This window comes from Vicugna pacos, chromosome 8 (genome assembly GCF_048564905.1).
Source record: "Vicugna pacos chromosome 8, VicPac4, whole genome shotgun sequence".
Classification (NCBI taxonomy): Eukaryota; Metazoa; Chordata; class Mammalia; order Artiodactyla; family Camelidae; genus Vicugna; species Vicugna pacos.
The window spans coordinates 77,240,419-77,256,175 of NC_132994.1; the positions used below are offsets into that span (position 1 = coordinate 77,240,419).

At 56.1% G+C, this 15,757-nt stretch overlaps 1 long non-coding RNA gene across 1 annotated transcript; it reads right to left on the minus strand.

Moving 5' to 3' along the window:
- Window positions 1-1,624: 1,624 nt before the first annotated feature.
- On the minus strand, window positions 1,625-6,683 carry LOC140697944 (uncharacterized). Its single transcript, XR_012075328.1, has 3 exons — window positions 5,934-6,683; window positions 4,987-5,197; window positions 1,625-4,684 (listed from the first exon to the last, which is right to left on the minus strand). It is a non-coding gene; the product is annotated as an uncharacterized lncRNA (long non-coding RNA).
- Between the last annotated feature and the right edge of the window lie 9,074 nt (window positions 6,684-15,757).

Sequence of the window (15,757 nt, forward strand, 5' to 3'; positions counted from 1 at the left end):
CCTGTGCAGCTGGTGAGGCCCGGCCCCAGCGCTGCACCTGCCGCTGGAGGCCCCTCAGGGCGTCACCCCAAATATGCCGCCCTGGCACAGGCAGGGTTCTGAGCTGAAAGCACTGAGGAAAAGTAAATCCAAAAAGCCCTCTGCCCTCCCCCTGCAGGAAGGGCCAGAGAATTCTTAACCGTGAGGCCACTCTGGACGGTTCTCAGCCCAGAGATGGCACCAGAGGAACCTCCTGAAACAGCCCTCACCTCCGGCAGCTCCCCCATTAACTTGCCTTCCCGCTTTCACTGCCCCTGGGAACGCGACGTCCCTTCCGCTGTCCTGCCCCCTCCACACGGTGCCGTCCTCTCCTAGGACGCGACAAAGCTGCGGGGCTCCTACCCCTCCGAGCGCCGCGGCCCTGGGGATCCGTGTGGATGTGCCGCGCACGCCTCAGTGGCTTCTGCTTGTCCCCCATTAGCCTGCCTCAGGCCAGTCTCATCTGCAGGCCCAGCGGTGACCGCAAGGTGGGTAAAGCCTGAGATGCCCGGGAGGCGGCGGCCAGTGGCCACCAGGTGTCAGGAAAGTCCCCGTCTGGGGGGCTCGTTCTTGGAACCTGTATCCTCGGGGCAGCCCTGAGACTCACCCGGAAAATGGAGGGATGTGAAGAGGCCAAACTTCACTAGACAGACAGACAGACAGCAGGTCCCAGCGTCAGTGAAGCCGCCAGCCGCCTCTGCAGGGACGAGCCCTCCCTGGGCCAGCAGCTGTCCCGGGTGGGCGAGGAGGCAGCAGGATGCCAGGCTGACCCGGCCGCACAGGGGGTCCCAGGGACACCTCGCAGGTTTTCACAGGATGACCTGTTAGTGCAAGTGTCCCCGAGGGCAACTTCCCTGACCCCCGAACAAGTCAGGCCGTGCCGTCGGAAGGAGACCCTGGCTACGCGTCCTGGGTTCCCCTGGGGGCTGGAGAACCAGGGCCTGGCCTATCCTTGACCACATCCTGGGTCTGGGCGCCGTGTGTGAGAGGTCCCCTCTCTCCCTCTGAGAGGTGCTTTCCCGAGAGCTAAAGGAGGGACCCCGACCAGGTGGCTTTGTGAGAGCAGTTTTCACTGACAGCACGAGCCGCAGAGGAGCGTGGTCCATGGACGGAAGGGTGACGCCGCATCATGGCTTCCCGGGGCGGCGAGGCCGTCTGTGTGGCGGCTTTGTGGTCCTGTCTGAGGGCAGGGGAGGAAGCTCCAGGCTGGGGAGGGCCCGAAGCAGGGACTCAGGCCTCCTCTAGGGGAGGTGGATCAGCTGAGAGCATCGTGTGCGGGGAAATGTCAGCCGTTGCCCAAGGCGATCTCACAGCAGGTGACAGGAACCAGCTGTTCCCACCCAGACCTGCAGTGACTGGTGACCCAAAGGAAGGGCCCGTGCGGGTCGGGGAACGTGGGCAGCGAAGGAAATCACTGCACCTGCCGCCTAGTGTCCCTGTGTCCCCACACACACCTGGACCCACCATCACCACGCACGTGTGGACCTGCTGTCACCACACATCACACGCGTGCGTGCGCACACACACACGCACACACCCGATCGTGGGCCAGCCGCTCACCACTCTTTACATAAGTAAGCGAAAGAGGCAATGTTGACAGAGAGGAGAGTTGCTTTTAATCAGAATGCCGGCAGTCTGGGGAGACGGTGGACTTGGTGTCCCCAGGAGACCCTCTCTGCAGGTTCTGCTCAGCCGTGGAGGCTTTTAAAGAGAAAACAGGGAAGTCATTTCTGTTGACCATCAGGAGAAGGGGTCGGAGGCGCCACCACCGCCGGCCGCACGTGGCGTGTCTGTGTCTTGCGAATTTTCCTCAGATGCTGTCTTGTTCACACAGTGCTCATGAGGTGCCTGAGGGGGGAGCGGGGAAGACACCGGTCATCTGGGGGTTACGTGTTCCCCATTTCTACTCCTTTGGTCTAGGAGAGCACCCACAGGTTAGGCAAGGCGTTGTGTCATCAGAGGAAAGGCTTGGGGTGCCTGGTTTAAGGTTGGTGACAAGACGTAGGGGCCTCCTTCCTGCCCAAAGCTGCTCACCCTGCGGGCCTGCACACACACGCATACGTGCACGCACACACACATGCACACACACACACTGCACACACACACGCACACACTCAGTTTCTCCCGGTAAACTGTTCAGCCGTTCTTAGCTTCATCTCTCTGAGGGGAACCCCAAACCCATAACCCCTGTCCCTTCCTTTGCCAAACGCCGGTCCTGCCTTCCCTCCGCCCTCAGCTGGGTGTCCCCCTTGGAAACCTCCCGCATCTCCTGTTTCTGAGCAGCAGCTCCCCAGTCTTCCAGCCTGTAGCCTGCAGGCTCTTGTCCCTTTCTCGGGGAGACTGCAGGGTCGCTGAGGCCTCCAGGCGTGGCTTCAGCTGCTCGTCGGTTGGGACAGAGCCTGCCTGTCACTCTGTCGTGGGGACGTCGGGCAGACAGCCCTCCCCCACGGTGGGGCTCACAGCCTGGTCTGCATCAGAATCACCTGGAGGCCTGGTTGAACCTTGACCGCTGGGCTCCACCCGGAGCTGCGATCCGGCAGCTGCCGTCTGAGGGACCCCGGGGTCGCGGCACAGCTGGTCCTAGGAAAGAACTTGGGGAAACACTGCCTCCCCACTCTGGCCACGCACGCTTTGGCCCAGCGGGCGGCCCGCACCCGGACACCTGCAGTACGCTGAGAACCTTCCTAGCACCACCGAAACGAGGCCACCGCCCCCGGTGCCCTCAGACAACGGGCACTCCCAGACTCCCAGATCCGAGGCTGGAGTTGGCAAAGGCATCGGCGGCCCCGCGAAGGCTCTGGAGGGCAGCCTGCTCCCTCAGAGTCCGGACGAGTCGGGGTTTACACGTGCATACACATCTTCTTGGCAGGGGAGTGACCTGTGACACGGGCTCGTTTTAGCGCACGTGTTGGTGTGCGTGCTGCTCCCAGCTCTCCGGGCTCACTGGGGAGAGAGGAGACGCCCCAGGGAAAGGGAGCTGTGGGCGTCTGTCCCCGCCTCCCTCCCCGCCATCGGTTTCAGCATAAACACAGGGAAGCGATGAGAGCGCCAGCCTGTGGGGGGGCCCCTGGGCGGTGGTGTTTCTTAGGACACCTTGCAACCCAGCAGGACCCTGCAGGCCCGCCCGGGTACAGGCCCCTCCGTGCCCCTGCCACTTGCTGGGCCTCCCCTGAGCTCCAAAGAGCGGCTGCACACAGTTCATGACTGGAGCAGTGGAATTGGCAGGAAGTCAGCCAAGCAGGAAAACTAATCACAGCCTAATCGACAATAGAGCCACAGGCCTCCTGGTCCCCCTGAGGGGTGCACGTGACAATCCAGCTCAAGTCTTTAACTCTCTCTGCAGAAGCTAAGACCCTGCCTCCCAGGTGGGGGCCCGCGGCTGCGTCCGACCGCGAGCAGGAGGCTCCGGACTAGCTGGAACCCAAAGGCTGGTGATCAAGGTTCCCAAAACATCCCCGTTACCTCACCACCAGCCAATCAGAAGACAGTCCACGAGCTGATCACGTACCCGGCAACCCTCACCCATAACGTTGTCTTTAAAACCCCTCCCTGGAAGCCATCGGGCAGTTTGGGTCTTTGGGGCACGAGCTGCCCCTTCTCCTTGCTTGGCGCCTGCAGGAAACACTGTACTTTCCTTCACCACCACCCAGGGTCAGTAGATTGGCTTTGCTGTGTGGCGGGGAAGGGACCCGAGTTCGATGCGGTAACCATGTGGCCGCTGTGCCGCGCAAGCGCTCGTTCTGGAGGAAAGCGTGGGCTCTCAGGCCGTCAGTGCTCCATGTACCGGGTTGTGGATGGAACACGGTATCGTGAACTTTGCTCAGCGTCATGGCTGCTCGGCGTGAACAGGGCGACGAAGACCACAGCATGTCTGTGGGCTCCGTGTCCTTGCAGACAGAACACAGGCCGAGACAAGATGATTGAGAATTTCCAGGGGCAACAGTGGAGCCCTGAGCGCAGTGCAGTCCTTCGAGTGCGGCCAGGCGAGGGCGACCAGGCGAGTGCGGCCAGGTTGGCTGGGAAGCCGCCCACCTCCTCCAGCCCAGCAGGTGCCAGCTGGCCATCTCTCGTCTCCCCTTCCTCTCCCACCACGTCTCCGTCTGGTCACTGAGGAACTGGGCATCTTTGTTGGGTCTTCACAACCTCACCCAGAGCCCCGTAACCCCCGTCCTCCCCTCCCCTTGGCAACAACTTCCCCACCGTCCCCTTGCTGCTGAGTTCATTGCCCTCTGGTTTTTTAAGCTTACTAACTCTCCGTTTCTTAATGCTCTTTCAGACATTTGAGGGGTTCAGAACACCCACCCCAAACACACCGCTCTGGCAAGTGACTGTCCTGCACAGGAAGCAGGTAGGCTCCCTGACTGCTCTGTTTCCAAAGCAGGTCCTGAGGTTCCCCTGGAAGGTGCCCTCCAAGCTGCCTCCCCTGCCCCGGGGGAAAGCATTCTTACCCCCAGGGCCGGGGAGTTGACCCCGAGATGGACCTGGACAGTCAGACCTGCTAGGACAGCCCCGTCCTCCCTTCCACAGTCTCTCTGGGAGCCCCTGGCCGCCCATCTGCCTCAGCCTCGTCACAGCCCCACGATGGCTCTTGCTTTGTGTAAAAAAAGGCACACGCACTTTGGGGCCTGATGGCTTCTTCAGGGGTTCATTTTTCTTCTGAAGATTCCTGTGGACACGTAAAAATTCTAAGTAAGTGTTTGCTGTCCTCCTGTTGAGCTGTGTGTGTCAGCTTAATTCTGCGTCTGGCTGCAGGACTAGGAGGGCGGGGGGAGTCTTTGTCCTCCCTTCAGTCGCCGGCCGGGACCCCTTTGGCTGGTGGCTCCGATCCCGGAGCCGGGCTCTCCCCGTGCAAGGAGTACACTACATCCGCAGCCAGGAAGGGACCCCCGTTGTCCACAGGGAGGGATGGGGGCATCACGCCAAGACAAATGAGCCGGACACAGAACAGCGCCGTGTGGCCTCACCTACCTGGGCATCAAAAATGGTCCCACTCAGAGCCAGAGCAGCGGGGTGGTTGCAGGGGCCGGGGCGGAGACGGGGAGAGAGATGTCTGTGCAACACGCTTCCAGTTAAAAGGTAAGTAGGTCCTGGGGTCCCAGGCCCCATGACGCGTGGTGGCTGTGGTTAATACCGCCGTTTTGTATCCTTGAACTTTTCTCAGAGAGGAGATTTAAATGTTCTGATCAAGAGAAAGAACAAGGTAACTGTGTGAGGCGGCGAGCGTGTTAATTAGCTCGACGTGGTGAACGTTGCAGAAGCGTTCCCGTGCAAGACACCACGTCGCTCCTCACGTACAGTTTCCACTTGTCAGTTACGCCTCAGTGAAGCCGGGCAAGATAAATACATTTTTTACTTTATTAAAAAATTAATTGAGTTTATTTTGTGCCACCCCCCACCCAGGGCTGGGGCTTTGGGACATGCTGGTGTCTGGCCCCAGAAACAGGCTATGTGGCTGACTCAGGACCGGGGCTCCAGCCGGCCCTGGCAGGGCCCCCGCTTCCTTCCCGGACCCCAGGCTCAGTGCGTCTCTGCCTGGATGTGCACTGGCAGACCTATAATTACGAGCTATTAGAGAGTGATTTCAGTCTGGTTCCGACCGGGAGCGACTTAATCATCCTGATAATTACGGGACCAGAGCCCTCCTGCGCTTAGGTGGCGGTTTGATGGGCAGACCCATTTGTGCAGCGTCCTGACTTTGTTCCACTTACTGCACCAAAGGGAAGTGGGGGCTGCGACTCAGAGGAGCTGCCACCACAGGGACAGGGCGCAGGCGGCGCCGAGACACAGCGCTTCCCTCCCGGGACGCCGTGGGCAGCTGAGGACACTGTCTCACCCAGACACACAGAGGGACGGAGAAGGCGCAGAGGGAGGCAGAGCAATGAGAGACGGTTTTAAAGGGGAAAGCAAGTACTCACCAAGCACCTGCCAAGGAGCACCCGGGACTTCATGTCCTGTGATCTTGGCCTGGATACAGCCAGGCACGCGTGGTGCTGTGCAGACGAGAAACCCAGGCTTGGGGAGTTATAGGCCTGTTTCTCAGGGCAGTATGGCTGTCCCGACACACAACCCCCTAGTTCTGTGCCTGAATGTAAGAAAGTTAATTTTTGCTTAGGAAACATTCAAGGCCATGTTCCTGGTGGGTAAGTGACTGTCTCCAAGGTCACGTAGGGGTCCCTCGGTGTCCCCATGCTTCCAACCCGCAGGCCATGAAGTCCTCCCCATTCAGCTGGATAATGAGGAGGGAGAGGGGCCCTCCTTCAGTCAGAAGCTTCCAGAGCCAGCTGGCAAGGGACACAGGGATCATCCGCCCACTCCCCACCAGCCAGAATCAGTCACACGGCCACGTCCGCCGGGTCGGGAGGCTGGAAAAGTCACGGGCTCCGTCAGGCTGGCCGGGCCACATGCCAGCCGCAGTCAGCCGGAGTCCAAGCTGTGCTCTCTTGGGCTTCAGCTGTCCAGATCCCAGGGGCCGCCCCTACGGAGATGGGGAAATGCGAGACAGAAAAAGAAGATGCCCGGGGAAGGGGCATCAGCAGAAACGGCCGTGGCTTCTCTCCTTAACTCTCAGTTCGGGACCAGGAGCCTCTACAGACGAAAGTGTCGCCCGTTTCCTGGCTCCAGGCGGCCAGCAGAGGGAACCTGACTTCCCTGTCTAACCTGTCCCAGCCCTGCCCGCAGGACAGACAGCTGACCTCACACTACTCAGGCGATTCGGTGAAGTGTAACCCAAAACCACAGGGCAGGACAGGTGGTGGGAGTAAATTAAAGGGTAGTTTTAGGCAGAGGTGGAGCTCAGAGGTGGAGGGCGTGCTCAGCATGCACGAGGTTCTGGACTCAATCCCCAGTCCTTCCATTAAAAGAAAAAAAGAGTCCAGGTCACTCAGGGAAATAAATTGCATTAATGATGAGGGGGAGACAGTTTTACTAACTTAGCAGAAAAACCTGATGTAGAAAAGAATATAAAGTTACTTACTTAAAGCGAGCAGTGAATAATGCCAACACATCTCCAAAGCGGCTTTCAAAAATAAAACACCGCGGTATCCAGAACGCCTTCCTCCGGTTCTAGAATCCCCGGATGTGGCCAGGTTTCCTGTCAGACCACAAGCACGATGGTTCAGAAGCCTTCAGCTCTCCCAGAGGACCTAAACGTCCGTCGACAGAGGACTGCGTAAAGAAGCTGTGGTACATTTACACAGTGGAGCTCTACTCAGCCATAAAAAGAATAAAATAAGGCCATTTGCAGCAACATGCATGGGCAAGGAGATCATCATTCTAAGTGAAGAAAGCCAGACAGAGAAAGAAAAATGCCACATGATATCGCTTATCTGTGGAATCTTAAAAAAAGAAAGAAAGAAAAGAAGACATTAACGAACTCATCTACAAATCAGGGACAGACTGACAGACATAATACACTAACTTATGGTTACCGGGGGGAAAGGGGTGGGAAGGGACAAGCTGGGAGTTTGATATTTGCAAATATTAGCTATTGTAGGTACAACAGATAAAAACAAGTTTCTTCTGTACAGCACAGGGAAGTATATTCAACATCTTGCAGTTACCTATAATGAAAAATAATACAAAAATGAATATATGTGTGTGTATGTATGACTGAAACATGGCGCTGTGCACCAGGAATTGACACATTACAAGCTGACTATACTTCATTAAAAAATAAATATAATTAAAATATATATAAAAAATTAGAATTAAAAAAAAAACGCAGAAAAGAACAGAGAAGAGTGAAAACAAGCGCTTGACCGATGAAAGCACGGCACGCCTTGGCCCCGCGCTCCTGTCCCGCTGATCCGGGGAAAACGGTGTTGGCTGGGGCCCCAGGGACCGTCTTTGCTTCCGGATTCCGTGCGCGGGGGCAGGAGGAGACCCCCCCCTTGCTGGGCCCCCGGGAAGCCGTGGAGAAGCGGGGGCAGGAGCATCTCCGAGATCCACCGGGTCAGACTTGGGCGTACACACGAGGCTCTTCACACGTCAGCGCTGGGAAGTAAGTGGAAGTCCGTGCCGGCCCGGCCCCGCGCCGCCCCCTGAGTCTGCTCCCTCAGCTGTGTGGCCCAGGGAAGAGCGACCCTGGAGGCAGGGCTCCCACTGCCGTCCAGGGGCAGCCGGCAAGCCTCTGGCCTGAGGCTGGGGACACAGAGTCCTCTCCGCCTGCCAAGGGCCTGCGCCTGGGGCGATTCCCTCAGGGCCTGGAAATCACTGCTTTAATCCCGTGCTTGGCTCAAAAATAATCATTATTTCAGACTTAATAAGCCTGGATTCAGCTTGTTAGCACGGCATTTTTGCTGTGAAAGGTGCCAGCTGTGAGCTACGACTCGAGGGGCGCCGGGGAACCCCCACTTATCCTCAAAATTTCTCTGTCATGTTTCTGAGATCCGCCCCTAGAAACAGAGTCTTTTAAGGCCTTCAGGCATTTCAGTCTTTAGGAGACCTTGATGAAAATGCCCACGGCCCTGGGAACAGTAACAGCACAAACACAGCTTCAAGTCTATCTGGCCTCGCACCCCCCCCCCCCCGCTGCAACAAATATTTTGTGATGCTCCTCTGTGATCTTCAAACGGAATTCGCAGACAATACAACCTCTTTAAAAAGCAGTAAAATGCCCTCATTTTTATATGAAGGAGAAGAAAAAGGAAAGTAATTGTGACGGTGAATTTAAGTCACCTTGACTGGCTGCGGGGCGCCCAGATTGGACGCGACTCTGGTTGTGTGTGTGTGTGTGTGTGTGTGTGTGACCAGCGTTCGAATCGGTGGACTCCAGGAAGCAGATGGCCCAGCCCGGTGGGGGTGGGCATCGGCCAGTCTGCCCGGGGCCCCAAGAGGGCCAAAGCTGCACGGAGGAGAATCCTTCTGTTTTTCCTGCCTCACGAACACTCTGGGTCGCCTTCTCCTGCACTTGGCAGGGATTCACCCATCGGCTCCGTGGTTCTCAGGCTTTCAGACCCAGACCGAGTCGCACTAGCTCCCTGGGCGTGGCCTGCAGGCGGCACACGGTGGGGCTCCTCAGCCTCGGTAACCATGTGAAATAGCTCCGTTCAGATGCACATAAACAAACAAATAAATACGTGTACCCTGTTGGTTCTGTTTCCCTGCAGAACCCTGCCTGATCCAGTCATTTAATAAAATAGTGCGTGTTTTTGTTAGAGCAGGCAGACACGTAGCTAGACGTGGGCAGGGAAAGGGAACGCGCGCCAGGTGGCAGGAAACCACCCGTACTGTGAGCAGCGGGGGTCCTCGGGCAGACAGAGAAAAGCAGGGACCTCGGGACTGCGGAGAGGTCGCGCATTCTGGGCTGGCAAGTGGTCTGAAGGCCGACAAAGGAAGGCGGAAGAGGCAGCGATCGCCAGTGTCCGAATGTAGCCTTTTGCTCATTCTGCCCTCATTTCAGTAAAACTAGCCTTGCGGATTAGACTCCTCATCATGCACCGAGGCTGCGGCTCTTCTGATCCAGACTAAATAAGAACACAATCCCTCCTGCCCTCGGGAAGGCAGAGCTGGGGTGGGGATCAGGGAACATGACCCCAGACCCTCCCTTCCCAGTGAATGTTCCGCCCATTCATTTCTACACCCTTTGTAACCAACTTGCCAAATTTAGTGCAGCTGCTCACCTGAGTCTGCCCGCTCTCCCCTTGAGAGCAGACTATCTCCACATTAATAAATCCTCACTTTACTTCCTTGACCTCTGCATCTGGTCTCTGAACTCTTTCTGTGATGAGACAAGAAAGTACTCGCCGGCAATGTTTTGATATGTGAATGCTTGGGTGCAGTAGAAGATTGGATGGCACAGTTGGATGCTGGCTGACCACCGGAGACACAGCAAAGATGCAGACTGACACCGAGATACCTACGGTGGGTTGATTAACGCAAGGCATTGAAAACTCCAATCAAAGCCCAGTGCAATCTACCTTCAAGGCAGGTGGTCGTGTATTCCAGGTAAGTCAACACCTGGCGGCTGTGCGTGAAGCCAGTGCAGCCTTCGTCTGTGCTCACGTGGTGAGAGGTAGGTTTCCACCTGCAGGAGTGGTCCCTTCGTTTCAGGGTGTTCAGCATCCTGCTCCCAGCCCTGGAGGACCAGTTGTCACTGTGATAACGGAGATAATGTGATAACATGTTGAAAATGTCCCCTAGGGGGCGATGTCACATCGGTTGAGAAGCTTTATGATGCACACCATATGGTGCACTGATGGTCCCCAAGAGACAAGGATGAAGAGGGAGACGAGGTCACTAGTGGGAGGCTGAGAGGGGAGCCTGTGCTGCAGAGGAAGGTGGGCGGATGTCTCAGGGGATGGAGGGTCAGGGGTCCCATGCATCCTGCTGTGGAAATCATGCCCTATTTAAGCCCTTAAACATTAAAGGAAGCTATTGCACATTATCCATTCACACTTGAACCCCCGACCGAGATGGCTCTGCACGTATGCCCTCCTTTCTCCATCAGCTCACACAGCTCAGCATCCAAATTGTGCCAGTTAGGCACCTGGAAAGTGCCTGGTGAAGGAATGAAGGGGCACATTTTCATGTTTAATAGTATTTAAGGTTCAAGGACAAATGGCAGGAGAGGTCTGTCCAACCCTCTCCTAGAAAATGTCATGGAACAGGCTTACATGTGGACCACCTGGGGGGCCGATCCCTTTCCTTCAATCTGCAGGATGAGATCCTTTCTCAAACATCTGCAAGACCAAAAATATTAATTAGCTTCATCTCTTCCAAAGACCTAAACAGAATTTTACGGCTGGCTATAGATACCATCCACGTTCAAATTCTAATTCATGAGCCCATTAAAAAACACAAGCAGGGAGCTAACAGTTTTAATAAAAACCTACTATGTCTCAGGTGCCTTCTATGTACTGCTCTTCTAATAAGCAAACTTTCCCTTCTATAAGGACCAGAGGAGTTAAGTAACTTCTCCAGAGGTGCACAGCCAGGCAACTGCCTTCTGGCAGAGGAGTACATGCTAGACCATTGACTTCTAAGTTTTTTTTTTTTTAACAGTATTCCCTATTTCCTGGGACTAAAAGCGATACTTAACAAAAAATAAGAATGTATTTTCAGGCAGAGAATCTTAACCATTTCGTTTGTGGTATTTTGCAACAGAGCAGCAGTGAAGTTTGTGCTCCATTGATTACCTTAAAACGAGTAAACTGTTGGGCTGTCTCTACACAGTTTTGCAATAGGCATCAAGCAAGCTTGCCAGAGGTGGGCTCTCGCCGAGGGCTACTCCCTTCCTCGAGCAGCAATCACACCCCCTGCGGCTGCCCCCACCCGGGGCTGAGGCCACCGGTTCCTGTGCAGAAGCCTCTCCCACCACTCCAGCCTGTAAGCTCATCTTTCCAGTGGGGTTTCAAACTGTGTTCTGGAAAGCCAGATCAGACCTGAAAAGAGGCTAATCCTGAAGCAGATTCTTACACCCGAGCTGGGAGTCTGCTGGGGTCATTGCCAAGAGAACAGGCAGCGAAGTACTTTGATGATAAGTGTCGCCATTGTTTAAAATCTGGCAGCTTCTGGAGAGGTGACTTCAAATTCTTGAGGTATATCATTATTGCAAAAGTGACGCTGGATGGGAACCTGTGAGTCTTCTTTTTGGTAACTAACACCTGTAGGAAAAGAGCTGCGTGGACTTCAGCGCCTTCTGGGGAAAGTGTATCCTGCTGCAGGCAAAGCAGCCAGGTCACAGAGAGTCCCCAAGGGACACACAGCCCAGGTCTGAGTGGGGCTGGAGGTGCTTCTGACCCCTCCCTCCCCCCCTCCCTCACCGGCTTCCTGCACACAGCCCGCCCGGGAGGGGCGCCCCTGACAAACCAGAGCCCTTTCTTGTCTTCTTTTTCCCATTTAAAATCTCAAACTTGTCATTATCCAGCTGGATTCCACTCCCTGGGCTGCCCCTGGCTCCTTGGCTGTTTACTGTAGACCAAAGCAAATTTGGATTTGTGCTGGTGTCACAGCTAGAAAGAGCACGCTACCTCATTGCCTCCCAGGGACCCTGGGGTGCCCGGCCACCAAGGGGAAGGGGCGTTCAGATGGGCCAGTCACCTAGGACGTCACACTGGTTAGTACTTGATAAGTGTTTCTGGAATCTGATGGAAACAGGGAAGCGGATAAGGCTGTGGGCAGCCTGTCCTTCCGGGTCCAACAAGGCAGGGGCCCTGACAGCTGCCCCGGTCCAGGCTCTCTTCTGCGGTGGTAGCGGGGTGCCGGATCGTGGGCCAGACACAGAGCCACTGGGCAGGGGGCTTTCAACAGGAAGGCGCCTGAGTGCCCCCGCCGTGAGCGGCTGGTAGCGGTAGTGTCTGCCCAGGTGTTGCTGGGAGATGCAGTGAGTTAAACCCCACGAGGCTGTTAGGATGGTGCCAGGATCCCAGGCAGCGTTCAAGGTCTCCCAGCCCCTGTGTGGTCCCCTGGTGTGGCGCTGACTCTCCGCTTCTCCCTCTCTGTCTCTGGTCCCTCTGGTCCCTCTGGTCCCTCTGGTCCCAGTAGATGCTTCATAAACCAAGCTGAGGACTTGCCTTTCAGCCACAGGCGGCCTCTGTCCCCGGCGGGACTTCAGGTGCCACGCCAGGCACACGTTCATGTGGAGGAGCGTGGGGCGGAGGTGACGCCTACGGGCTGCCTGGTTAGTTTCATCCAGGACAACCCGGAGAGGACGCCTCCTTTAAAAATCTGCCTTCACGTCCCTGCTTCCGTGCCCCTCTCTGGTCATATGTGACTGTTAGATGTCTGGGGACAGTTCAAGCCGCACACTGGCCCCCCCATGGGCCTGTCAGATCCCTGGGTGTGACGTGGAGTAGAAGGGAAGTGGACAGAAGTGGACACGGTAGCGAGGGGCCGGGGAGGCCCAGCATGTGTTTAAAGGGGATGTCGGGGAGAAATCAAAACTGCCTACTTGACAATTTTTTCATAGCACACAAATGTCTGAACTGAGAGAGTGAGGATTTCATGCCCTCAGCTCACAGAAAGTTACGGGACTTAGCTCTTTTCCTCTACAAAAGAAGCAGTTGGAGTTCAGCAAATTTATGCGTGTGTTTTGTGCTGCGTGTGTGGTGTGTGCGTGTGCTTGTGTGAGTGTGCAGCGAGCATGGTGCATGTGAAGGACACGTAGCACGGGAGCCACTGTGCTAACACCTGGGAAGAGCCCGCGCTTGGCCTGCGTGGCGGCGGCCGCTCCCCCACCCCATTCCACTCCGCCCCCACGAGCTCCCCCACAGCGCGAGAGCGCAGGCGCGCGGAGCGTCCTCGGTGGGGCGGACCCTGGTGCCCAGGGCTGGGCGGGAAGGCCGCTGCGGCAGGGGCAGACGGAGGGCAGTGGCCGCGTGCGGCCCCTGAAGCCCATGAGCAGTTTCCGCAGGAGGTGTGCCATCGCAGGGGCACTTTCTCCGTGTGCTGGTGCTAAGCCGGGCCTGGGCCTGAGAGGGTCGTGCTCCTTCCACACCCTGTTCCTGGGCCTTGTCCCTGTCAGGACATCACATCGCATCAGCTGGGTTACAGAAACCTGCCGTCGACGGCCCGCCCTGAGAGGCCCCACCGGGGACGCCCTGCCCCGCCAGGCGCCGCTCGTGGTGGGACTTCACGCATCGTTTCCATCTATGTCGCGGCTGCAAATCTTCAGTCGAAGAGGGTAGAGCTTGGAATGCTGAGCTCCACGTTGGCGTAGCTTCCCTTACATCCACTTATAAGATATTGATACCTTAGTTATGCCCTGAATTCCGTGAAACACCCAGCCTCACACGTTTTAAAATAGTGCAGAACATCACACAGGCTACTGTCATGGGGGTGGCCGAAGTGCTCATTAATGAGGTAACTATAAATAAGAGTATCTGAATGCCCAGGAAACGCTCACTTAAAGCCTGGCTCAGAACAAGAACTGGAACATGCTGGTGTCAGTGATTTATTAACACTGAAGTTGGTTTACCCTGAATCTTTTTTAACTCTTTATTCCTTTCAGGCTCTTTATTTTGGAGGCCACACGGTGAGCTGGTGAGATCTGTCCCCTCCCGCACCTGTCTCTGGTCCCGAGAGTGGGGGCCATTCCTCCGGCTCCCCATGTTTGGCTTTCTTCAGAGTGTGAGACACTGGACGAGCTTGGCCTTCGAGCCAAGTACACACCACATGAAGCACATGCCCCCTTCCCACTGTCCCTTCCAGGAGACCTGAGCCGGCCTGGGGTCTGGAGCCCAGCTGACCAGCAGTCTGAGGCAGAGCTGTCCAGGGGACTCTGAGAACGAAAGGGCTTCTGTCATCAGCCACTAAGATCTGGGGCTGTTTGTTACACAGCCAAAAGACTGACTAGTTTACGTGCTCGTGCTCTGGTTTTGTTCCAAATGCAAAAGCACAAAAGTGTTTCCAGTGACAAGCCTCCTTCAACACTGCCCCTTGGCTTCAGTTTCACTGTCTTGAGAAAGCTAGTGTTATTATTATACCAATTCTTAATTGTTCTATAACCGTATATGATTATAGGGAGAGGCATTAAAAAACAAGGACACTAGAGCAGTCTCTACAAAATGCTGCAAAATAATATGGTAAGAGGTCAATAGTGGATCAAAACTCAGTATGTATTGTCTGAAGATTCTGCCTGCCCTATACCTGCCGAACTGTCTGGCCCCAGGAAGAAAAGGGAGGGAAAGAAGGAAGGAAGGAAGGGAGGGAGGTGGGGAGGGAGGGGAGGAAAGGCGGAGATCGGCAGAGAGGAGGGGAGAAGGAAGCAGTTCCGGAAGGAGCGTGGTGGGGATCCACGCGGAGCCTGTCAGAAGGAGGCAGCAGCACCAGCTCAGATGTGAATTTCAGATTCTCCTTTTGTGACAGTTGGAGCCTCGGTCTAGACAAACGCCAGGCTGTTCACCCTCTGTCAGAAAGAGATGCAATCAGTGCTGGGTTCTGGGGATGGTCCTGAGCCATCAGCCCGTCCCTCCTCCTGGACGGAGCCACTCGGGGTGACGAGGGTGGGGGGCAGGGGGCTGCTGGGGCCCCCTCTCCCACCTGGTCCCACTAGGGCTTCCAGTTTCTGTCGGTGCTCTTGTTGCTTGGCTCTGCCCCCTCTCCCCGCTCACTTATGGTTCCCTGAGTCTTGGTGTTTAGAGATCCAGGAGTCATGGCTGAAACTGTTGCCCAGAGGTGTCACCACCAGCTGTTCCCCTCAGGCCACAGACAGACACTAACAGTGACTATGAAGGAGAGTCTTCAGGGGCTGGAAGGAGGAGGAGGACCGAGCAGAGCGGATGCTGTTTCTTCTTTTTTTTCAGTTGAAGTGCAGTCAGTTACAATGTGTCGGTTTCTGGCTGCAGCATCATGCTTCTTGGCCTGCAAGGAGACTCCATGTGGGGCGTGGGAAGGTGATGATCAATGAATGACCTTCTAGGCTCTGGCCACCCATTCCCCTGGTGGGCCAACTTTCTGCTCCAGGATTCCTGTCCCCGGTGTCCCCTCCCCGGCAGCTCTGGGGGACATGATGCCTGCAGGATTGACCTGAGCTCCTCCCTGTTTCACTGGAAGTCAGGACTTTACAGGAATCGGAGGGAGACCCTTGCCATCACACGGGCCCTGGGAACTCATCCTCCCATCCTGCGGCTCGGTGGATAAGACCTGGATCAAAAATTTCAAAGGAGATTTTATAACTCTCCCTACAGCTGGGACTGGATGCTCCTTAAGAAAGGAAATGGTTTTGCCAGGACATGATCTTAGCAGGTCGTCTGGGGAAAGGTGAGGTCCCAGGGCTGCACGGCCCATGATGTCAGAGCGT